Source organism: Boleophthalmus pectinirostris, unplaced genomic scaffold (assembly GCF_026225935.1).
Source record: "Boleophthalmus pectinirostris isolate CB_2022bp ecotype Guang Dong unplaced genomic scaffold, ASM2622593v1 HiC_scaffold_7, whole genome shotgun sequence".
Lineage (NCBI taxonomy): Eukaryota > Metazoa > Chordata > Actinopteri > Gobiiformes > Gobiidae > Boleophthalmus > Boleophthalmus pectinirostris.
Window position 1 is genome coordinate 11,898,051 of NW_026571473.1, and position 11,455 is coordinate 11,909,505.

The following is an 11,455-nucleotide window of genomic DNA, read 5'->3' on the forward strand; positions in this document are numbered from 1 at the left end:
ATGACATCACAAGGTGGAACATTTTGTGCTTTGGAGATGTGAACAGTCTAATAAACTATGACTACTATGTGAATGGAACAAAACACAACTCGGGGTAACAGCATTATAACAAGTCTTAAAGCTCACAAAAATCCATTTTGTGTAGTATAGGGCCTTTAATATACTGGGTAATTGTAGTATACATTGTAGTAACATTCTGAAGAAACTATATTTTTCATATACTTGACACAGAATTTAACAGCACTACTTCAAATATAATATTTGGTGATATATTTTCTATGGAGTATCATTTTGAAGTATCAACATCTGTTTATTATTTAATGTTGAACTATACTTCAGATTTTCTAAATATGTTTTTACTCGTATACTTGCATTAGTACTTTTTCTTGTACTTATAGTTATATTATTATTAAGTAACAGTGCCAAAATATTTGGCTATTCTACCATCCTCCAGGTAGCAGTCAGTAATTTGGTTTAGTCCTAGTTTAAACTACTACAGTTGTTCTGTTAGGTTGTGTTTAGTCCTGGTTTAATCCTGGTTTAGTCTTGGTTTAGTCTTGGTTTAGTCCTGGTTTAGTCCTGGTTTAGTCTTGGTTTAGTCCTAGTTTAATTCTGGTTTAATCCTGGTTTAGTCCTGGTTTAGTTCTGGTTTAGTTCTGGTTTAATCATGTATTAGTCCTGGTTTATTTTCGGATTAATCCTTGTTTAGTTCTGGTTTAATCCTTGTTTAGTCCTTGTTTAAACTAAGCCAATTGTTTTGTTAGTCCTGGTTTAGTCCTGGTTTAACCATGTGTTGTTATCCTTTTTAAAACCACTACCAATGACATTTTTGCTGCATAAATTCCTTCAGATATTTCACTCCTGTTGTACACACTGTATGACGCAGTGAGAATACCAGACTTTGATAAGATTTAAATCAAAGGCTGCTCTTGAAAAAGCATAGTCTGCTTATTAGGCCTTTATTTTAACCAAACATTTTAATTGCACTTCAATACATCTTGGTGCTCCCCTTTTCAAATTAAACTGTGATAAATTGTGATCGTTTTTCAAAATAAAAGCCCCAAACTGATACACATCTCTGGCACTGCTCGTGAGAACAGGGGGCTGCCTTTCAACACTTGGACTAAATGGTTTTCAGTCTTGTTTGATGTCTCTACTGTGACCGTAGGCTCATATCATTTTTTTTTTTACAGTTACCGTAGACAGATTTGTGTTGTCTTTAGGGTACAGAATGTTCCCAATCTTGGTTCTTCCTCGCGGCCCTGTTTTATATGCATTACCGACAAAAAAAACCCTCCATGAACGTGAAGAAATGCCTCCTCTTGAACGTGAGCCAAATATTTCTATAACAGTTTTAAAACATATATAATTTAAACAGGCACACTATAATGTTCTCGTCTGTCAGAGCAGTTTAAATGTCATATATGGAGATGGAAAAATACATTTGTCTTTTTCAAGTCTACCTTGAATGGAGTTTATATTATTCTATGGGAACATTTGTTAGTGTATAATAAGATGGATCCAAAACAACACATAATATTTCTCAAACCTTGAAGAGAAATGATCTTAAGTTGAACAGAGGCTAAGGACACAGCAAAGAGAATGAAAATAGTGGTACTTGATAAAACACTAGTGCAAAATTCAAGTTTGTGTCAATCATTCACTTTATTTTATTTACTTATTTTACATTTTTTCTATATTGATACTTTGCAGCTGATTAACATTACCAGGGGTGTGATGCAAACTGTAAGCACTGCTCTGTCTGAAGCTCTGTTACTCAAATTAGACTCTGATATGAGCTTTAAGTGAACACAATGTGACCATAAAGAGCTGATTTAGTTGAAACTACAACAAGCAAGCTGATTTGTGCTGTTACACAAGTCTCTCAAATATAAAATTACAGAGACAAGTTAGTTCGCATTAGCCCACAGTGGTCTTTTTTGTTGAAAATCAAACACCTAAACAGGATCATGATCGCTCATATTCATCGCAGGCTTTTGCAAATGGTTTGTTTAGATCCTTTTTGTATTTGTTCTTGAGTTTTCAATTTATCTTAAATCTTGTTTAGACTTAGATTTAGATACACTTTATTGATCCAAAAGGGAAATGATTTGGACAGAGAAGCTCATACATCACAATATAGTGTAATAACAAAGATCGAAAATATAAATGGTAATAATAAATTCTAAAATAAGTAGCAAAAAAGATAGCAACAGACAGGTGTCAAATAAGGCATAAAATGTAAAAGTACAAGTCAAAATAAAATAGAAAGTACAAAAATCACAGCTTTATACAAGAGGTCATAGGAACACAGTGCAACAACATGATGTATTGACAGGACATAGGGTTATCTGTTACATAAGGACAAGTTATTGTACAGTTGTAGGGAGTATTATAGTATCAGTGTAGTCCTGTATCTCTCACTGTTTGAGCGAAGCTGTTGGAGAATTAGCTCCTCTGTCCCTCTATAGTCTGGTGCAGTGGGTGGGTTGTTGTACAGTTGTTGGGAGTATTATCTGTCCCTCTATAGTCTGGTGCAGTGGGTGGGTTGTTGTACAGTTGTTGGGAGTATTATCTGTCCCTCTATAGTCTGGTGCAGTGGGTGGGTTGTTGTACAGTTGTTGGGAGTATTATCTGTCCCTCTATAGTCTGGTGCAGTGGGTGGGTTGTTGTACAGTTGTTGGGAGTATTATCTGTCCCTCTATAGTCTGGTGTAGTGGGTGAGCAGGAGTGTCCTTGACGGAGAGCAGTTTGTCCAGTGTCCTCCTGTCCCTCACTGTGACAAATGTCTCCAGCTCACAGTCGATCATGTGACCAGCTTTATGGATCAGTTTGTCAATCCGCCCAATGTCCCTTTTACTGGTGCTGCTCCCCCAGCAGACCAGGTAGAAGTACAGGGAGCTGGCCACCACAGACTCATAGAAGAGCTCTAGTAACTTGCTGCACATATTGAAAGACCCGGCTGTATTTGCTAACGTTTGCATTGTGTCACCATAATTTTTAAATATTATGCCATACATATACATGTAGAACACCCCAGCATAATGGTTGCAGTGTTTACATAATTATCTATTCCTAACAATGACTGTACTCTCCCTGAAGAAGATTCCTTTATAGTTGAAATGCACTTGCGTTTTTGTAATAAATCCTCATAGCTAAGACCAGGCGCCTCAAATATCTTTCTCTTCAACAAGTTCTTTTCTAATCTTGAATTTAATTAAAACTTAAGATCTGCTGACCAGTTCTCTATTTGTCAAAGTGCCAAATCAGATTCCAGTAGATTCTTGCGTTTCCATCCTTGCTTTTCGACCATAGAATAACACAGTATGGCATTAAACAATCCGAGGCTACAACAGAAGCTCTTGTAATTAAATAAATACTATAAATAAGTTTAAGTCATTCTGTGGAACATGTTAAGCAAAGTAATAACATCTCTAAGCAAAGACGGATCCAACACCAGAAAAGTTACAAGCTGCACCTTTACATCACCAAGAAGGCTTCGATTTTTACCTTCTTGTCACCAGTTGCGGCCATAGCTCAACATCTTATAAGTTATTCATATAAATGCACTCTCTGCCCCCGGTCATGCTGCCACCTCAGCTATATAACGCATCTACTGTATAATTCTGCTCCTTCCCTCTATTTCTAACGTCTCGAGAGCCTCAACTTTTAATTGCAACCTATTTTGTCTATTTAAAAGTGCACTCTAACTTCAAAAATGTTCCTCAGAATGACATCAAACGTATCTATTTCTTTGCTGTATGTTCCACAGTAGGGCAGTAAACACACAGTATCTACCTTGGATTTGTTCAATTGCAGGTGTTTTATGAAGGTGTATGGAACTTCAAAACAAAATAGAGGACTTCATCTATTACAAAATGACATCACAAGGTGGAACACAGAGTTTGAGAGAAGACCACAGCCTAAATATGCAGCGTTTGTGAGTTAAACCTGTGTGAATGAAACAAAACACAACTCCAGGTACAGTGTGCTTGTGATGTGGAAACAACATTATAACATAGATCAGAAAATAGTGTAATATTGTCCTATAATATATAATATATGATCCTTCAATATTTTCTGATTCATCTTGAGCCCTGCAATGAAATCCCATCTGAGGACAGCACAGACACAATAACTCTGTGTTTGGACTGTCAGGGTCGTCATGGATATCAGGCGTCTGCTGCTTGGGCGAACTCAGCTGAACTTTTGTACATTTCTAATTCTGGAGCGGAGAAGATATGAGTCTCTTTAGGTAAACATCCTTGACAGCCACCTGCATGTGAAACAGACCTGTTCCTCTGTGTTCCTCTGTTAATCTACCCTGACCTTTCATTTGATTCAGTCTGTCCACACACACACACACACACAAACACGCAGCCTTTGTTTGGAGTCTATAGATGAAGCCGTGACAGTAAGATTCAACAAGGAGGGGTCAAAGGTTCACTATTACGCAAATTTGACCCATGTGAGCTTTAAGCAATGTTATAATGCTGTTACCACATCAAAAACATACATGGAGTCATGTCTTGACTCATTCACACATGTTTGAGAAACTCCAAAGCCCAAGTTAAAGCTGTCTTTTATCTTTAGTTCAGTAGAGACTGACAATTCCAGTTTTGAAATGATCATGACATGACATGACATCACAAGGTGGAACAGAGTGTTTTCTGTTTGAGAAAAGAACACAGCCTACATATGCAGGGTTTAACCAGAGTTAAACATGTGAATGAAACAAAACACAACTGCAGGTATGTTTGTGATGAGGAAAAAACATTATAACATAGATCAGTATAAATCTGCACTTCTCAATTCTTAGTGGGCAAAAATAGGTTGAGTTCACTTTTTAGTTTGATGATGTTATAATTTCAGATGGAGGGCCTATATACTATAACTCTACTTTTGATCCAAAAATATTGAATTTGTTAAATACTGGTTCCACAAACTTGCCGTATTAATCTTCTTTAAGAGATTACATTTTACAGTAATGTCACTGGGGTTGAAGAATAGCTCCACTTTCTGAATCCACTGAATCCATTCATGTGTAAAAAGGTTGGTGGTAACCTGCTCTGACCGGTGCTACAAAACTGTGTCCTTGGGAAGACACTGATTCTTGCCATTGTGAGTGATTGGTGGTAATAAAAGTTGTTAACATTACTTGGCAGCTACATTTCTGTCAGTCACCCCAAGGCAACTTAGGCTATGATTCATAAGCTATACATTCAAATTGTTAATATTAAACATGAGACCCAAGTTTTACTCCAGATGCCCTTCCTAAAATGGTACACAGAGTACACTGTAGCAGTGAATGCTGTTATTACTAGTTCTGCTTACTTATAAGTTTGGTATTTTTCTACTCTTTGGCTGAAATCAGCTCACATAGGGTAAATTCAATACAACCTCAATGGACCAAAGTGCTGAGAGCACTTGTTCTGTAGCTACAGATCTATTTCCCAGTCTAAAGCCCAGCATTACTGTGGCTTTTCAACAGCAACAACTGACTTCTGACATTTGTTATAGTTGGATCTTTGAGGCTGTGAAATGAAATAACTTCCTCTGTGTTATTCTTGGCCTGGTCAGCGCACCAAGTGTGTCTTACCTTATGAAACATTTAGAGAATCTAAGGTTCAGATCTTTAGCTTAAAGACAGTTGGCCATTAAACAAAAGGTATTTCAATCCTAACTTATGTTAAGATATTGTGCCTTTGTGTTCTTGGGCAAGACACCAAATACACTAATAATATGGACTTATGTTGTCACATTTAAGGATTTGGAAAGCACTTTAAATTGCATTCTTTCTTCAAACAAGGTGATAGTAGGCGACTTTACTCACTTGCATGTTACATTAGACAGTGTGGTTCCTTGCTCATGGACACAACAACAATAGGCATTGGATAGAGAGGCTGAATAGCTTTGAGAAGCAGAAGAATAGAAAACCATTTTATAATTTAGCTGGTACAGCGATCAACTGTCCTGTTCACTCCAAAGTCTGCTCAGATTGTGGTATACCCTTTAATTTTTACCATGAAATTTTTGTGGTATTGTGTATTGGACCATTGTGGTGAAGAGGGAGCTGAACCAAAAGGCAAAGCTCTCTATTTACCAGTCAATTTATGTTCCTACCCCAACTTATGGTCATGAACTTTGGGTAATGACTGAAAGGACAAGATCGCGGATACAAGTGCTCGAAATGAGTTTCCTTCGCAGGGTGGCTGGGCGCTCCTTTAGAGATAGGGTAAGGAGCTCAATCACACGGGAGGAGCTCAGAGTAGAGCCACTGCTCCTCTATGTCGAGAGGAGCCAGTTAAGGTGGCTCAGGCATCTGTTCTGGATGTCTCCCGGGCGCCTCCCTCAGGAGGTGTTCCGGGCATGTCCCACCTCAAGGAGGCCCCATAACATGCTGGAGGGACTATGTCTCTCGGCTGGCCTGGGAGTGCCTTGGGATCCCCCTGGAAGAGCTGGAGCTGTCCGGGGTGAAGGAAGTCCAGGAGTCCCTGGTTAGACTGCTGTCCCCGTGACTTGGCCCCAGATAAGTGGAAAAAATTGTCTGGATGGATGGAATTTTTGAAAATTTTATGAGTTTAGAGGCACAACAAAGGTTTACCTGCATGGCAACTAATCCATGATGCTATTATTTTTGTCCCAAAAATATGTTCAAAACCTAAAATACAGTTTGATGTAGTTCTAATCTAAAGGTTTGTTGAGCTCCATTAATATAAACTTATAAGAAAACAAATTATTTTATATTCTGACCCACACATTCCATACATACATCTCTCTAGTCCACACTACACATATTTTACAGGATCCTGAACCTTTTCTAGGTTTATCCTGGAGCCTCTTTTGTTCCCATGCACTGCAGCCCTGCAGTTGGCAGCCCATCTGAGAGGCGCAGGATGCTGACAGATCGGCCTGTTTTGCACTGGCCATGATGATTAGGCTGGGGGCAGGGTGGGGCAATTGGGGAGGGGCTGGGGGGGACATAGAAAGGTGAAAGTGAAGAATGGCGGTCCTTCTGATCCTCAAACAAGCCCTCTGCCCATTGCTCTGTCACTCACGACTAGACTATTTGGTTTTAATAAGGTTAATCCGTGCTACAGGTATAAGCAGCTCATCACCTCGGCTCCAGAGAGAGAGTGAGATCTGCTCGGAGGCACAGACAGGGGTTTCTGCGCTTGATAGGAGGCAGAAAATGTGAAAGGTGACACTGGATACAGGCAGACAACAGCTGTGGTCCATGGAGGATTCTGGACTGTCTGAATATAGAGGCATTCTGCAGGTGGTACACATTTACTGGCCATCCATACACGAAGGGGGAAAAGTATGTGGACAACTATGTTAATGTGAAAGTGGTGTGCCAGACTTTTGATAAATTTGCTTTTTTGGTTTAAAGGTCCTATATTACACAAAATGGATTCTTGTGAGCTTTAAGCCATGTTATGATGGCTACCTCACCAAAAACATACCTGGAGTTGTGTTTTGTTTCATTCACACATGTTTAACACAAACCCTGCATATTTAGGCTGAGCTCTTCTCTCTAAAACTCTGATGATGTCATGTGGCAATACAAGAAGTGCTCCACTGTGTTTTTAAACACCTTACATCTTCACTAGAATCATTTGGATGATTTCAGCCCTGGAATAGACCTTTTTCACAACAGCCAGAAGTGCCACGATGTAGGGTAAACGTCACTTATGTCAGTGCTTTTCTATGGCAAAATATCTGTGGAAATATCTCGCGTATTTTCCACCAGCATCATAAATCTGCCCCATCAACAAATCTTCATCCAACAAGTTCGACAAAGGACATATTCTGTCCATGAAGAATTTATCCACAACTATCAAGGTAAGAAAGACGAAAATGTAAAGGCTAACAATGACTAGCATTAATTAACTACTCCTGAGCAAAACTAACATTATGGTCATGAATAAAACATAAGTAATAATCAATTCATTAATAAGTAACTTGTGAACTCAGACTCATTCTACAATTAAAATAAAAAATCAATTTCATGATACAGATATTAGCGTAGACAGAGATTTGTGCAGTTTGAATGCTATAGTATAGATGTTCACAGATTACATGTCTAGCATTTAAACTGCACAAATCTCTCTATCTATGCCAATATGCACATCATGAAATAGATTTTTAATTTTAATTGTACAATCAGTCTGCGTTAACAAGTTACTTCTGTTTTATTCGTGTCCATATTGTTAGTTTTGCTCAGGAGTAGTTTGCTAATGCTAGCCTTTGTTAGCCTTTATAGTTTTGTCTTTCTTACCTTGATAGTTGTGGATAAATTCTTCATGGACAGAATATGTTCTTTGTCGACCTTGTTGGATAAAGATTTGATGATGAGGCAGATTTATGAAGCTGGTGGAAAATACACAAGACATTTATCTCGGCACTTCTGGCCATTGTGAAAAAGGTCTATAGCCAATCTCAACTAAATAAAAGGTAAAAGAGAGCTACTCCTTCATGTCACCACAAGGTGGAACAAAGCAATTTGAGCTTTGGAGAAGTACACAGACTAAATAATAAAAAATAATAAAATAATAATAACATAAACATGTGTGAATGGAACAAAACAACGCTCACAAGAGTCATTTTTGTGCAGTATAGGACCTTTAATCAGTCAAAACCAAGCAAGTGATATTACTGAAAGCCCACTGAAAATTGTTTTTTAAAAAAGCTACTTCCAAATAGTACAGCTGCCTTGTATCATTGCTGTAATCTGTCAACAGTAAACTTCATAAACAACCCAAATTGTACTTGTACTTTATGTGAGCCTCTCCAAAACAGTCTCTCATTGGCCATCTCCACTATAACTGTTATTAAGCTGACAATGTGCAGAGCAACTATCATTTCAATGGGCTAAGGAAAAAGCTTTAGGGCTTTCCACTCGTCTATCTGATCCAGCTCAGACGAGTGATGGTTTCTATGGTTTTCATGTGGAAGGCTCTGGAGAAGAAGTTGCTGATGGACTGAAATTCAAGCATTTATTTAAACCCAAATACCCCTGATAGCAAAACAGTCAGAATTTCCAAAGAGAAAGGATTCAAATTGTTCAGTGGTAGCAGTTGGAAACAGTTAGTGAGGGAAGGGAGAATCATAAAAGGAATAAAAGCATTATATTTGGAAAGTCTGTGGAGAGTTATACAGTTCATTTGCAAGAGCACTTTGGGTTACAGATAAAACTGCAAAACTATGAATGGATGAATATGAATTGTGTTCCTGTAAAAGTCTGTTTTGTTTTATAAACTTACTTGAAACTGGCCACAAAATACTTCTTTACTGTACTTCCATTATGCTAATTCAGTCCTAAGAGGGGCTGTCCAAAACAATTCCCAAATACTAATCCATATTAAAACTGCTATTGGAAACATATAGTAATTTGAAAAGTACTTAGTCCAAGTGGGGAAATTATGTAAATGAAAAGTAGTAAAGTTCTGTAAAAGATTTGACTCAATTATTCCAGTTGAACAAAATTGCACACAAATCTTTATCAAAATCACTACATTTGAAGGTTTATTAGACCTCAAAATCTGGGCAAAATACTTTTACTTTTTACTCTTTAAAAACATTTTTAAACAGATACTATAATACTTTTGATTAAGTAGATTTTTTATGTGATACTTTAACTTGGGTATTTTTTTTGCTCCAATTTATGTACTTTTACTTAAGTAACAAATTTGAGTATTTCTTCCTACTAACATTTTGTAAGGATATCTGTTGAGGTATTGGAATGGGTACCTTTTAGTATCAAAACAGTATATAGCAAATTTAGGATCATGACAACAATTGTCTAGCCAGGTTGGCGCCACCTAGTGCCTCCACTCAATTTCATTTCTCTCGAGTGACTAGGTCAGGAATCGGAATACACTAGATGGTTCACAAAAACCCCAGAAGAGCAAGTCCGGGCATCAGTCAATCAGCAAAGAGCCATATATTCTGTGTTGGTAACGATTCGTAAGATCAACGATTTAAAGCCGGAACAAAGAGAATGTTTGGTGAATTTTATCAAGGGGAAAGATGTTATTGCCCTTCTTCCTACAGGATTAGGGAAAAGCTTAATATACCAGTTAGCTCCGTTAGTGGCGCATTACATACATCATGACCAAATAGCAGCGATTGGTTAAATGAAAAAAACTAACAAATATTCAGTGCAAACGCTGCGACGTCAGATGGTTTCTACGAAGTGAAACCGGCTGATGAATCAGGTTAACACTAGTCCATAGAATAAATAGAAATACAGTAGTTATTCCAAAGGATCACTGGAACAAGAACGTTGTCAAAGTCTCATTTAATACATGCTGCTATGAGGGAACACATCACAATCCTATCTGGTTGATTAGCTTTAATACTTGCCTGTGCTCTATATAAATTTTAAACAGCATTGACATTCCTGGTTGTGTGCGCATGTCTTATCTAACTCTTAAAGACATAGTAGGCCGTTAGCTTTGGAATCCGTTAAAAAGCCTGTCATTTTGGTATCCCTGAAATCATAACTCAGTCGACAACCTTTCTAAATGTATATGTTTCCAAATTCACCATGAAGTATGCAGTACTTTGTGTGGCTTTGACATACTATAATTCTGACAAGTCGTACAAACACTGGAGTGGTATGCTATTTCGGAGGGGGCGCTAAAATGACAAGAATCCCAACTGTCGGGAGCTTTGAAATTAGAAAATGAAAAGGAGTCAAGAGGGAACATTCCTAAGCAGTGCCCTGGTCACCTGATCTCCTATAAGGTCAAAGTTCAACTAATGAAATTTACCAGTGGCCTCTCCGGTTTTAAAAGAGAAACGGCTTGTGGTTTACAGCGATGAAACAGGCTGACGATTTAACTGGGAATATTTTTAGCTACACTTGAGTTTTATACGTATAGCATGACTTAGGATAATGAAAGCTATGCAGTCTTATGGTAAGCAGAAGAAAAGGGTTGTAATTCAAGTAGTCAATGTAGAAGTGCCTTTGATGTGTGAAATATACGTTCAGTCTCCCCAGTATAGCCCAGTAGGAGCAGCTAAGAGGCCAGGAGGAACAATGCCAAGGCAATGGCTTAATTCGCCAGGGCAGATTTACAGCTCCTCCTGCACAGCACCTGCTCACTTTGTTTCTCGGGATTTGGATTGAAAACATTTAAGGACTGAGAACTCAAAGTGTGCACCGGGCATTACCTCCTGGAGATACACGATTGTTTGAAGAAAATCTCCTCTTGAGCTTAGATGAAGAAATCAAGTGGAGCTGTTTTTTATGCAAGGCTATGCTATGCGATGGTGCAAACGGTAATTCTGTCATGTTTGTCAGATTTTCTGTCAGGAGGAAGCTGGTGTCATCTGCATACATAGAGATCTTTGATTCCAAATTCCCTATTTTTAAACCTTCTATAACTTTATTTGATCTTACTTTGATGGCCAATGACTCTATAGCTATGATGAATAGGTAAGGTGA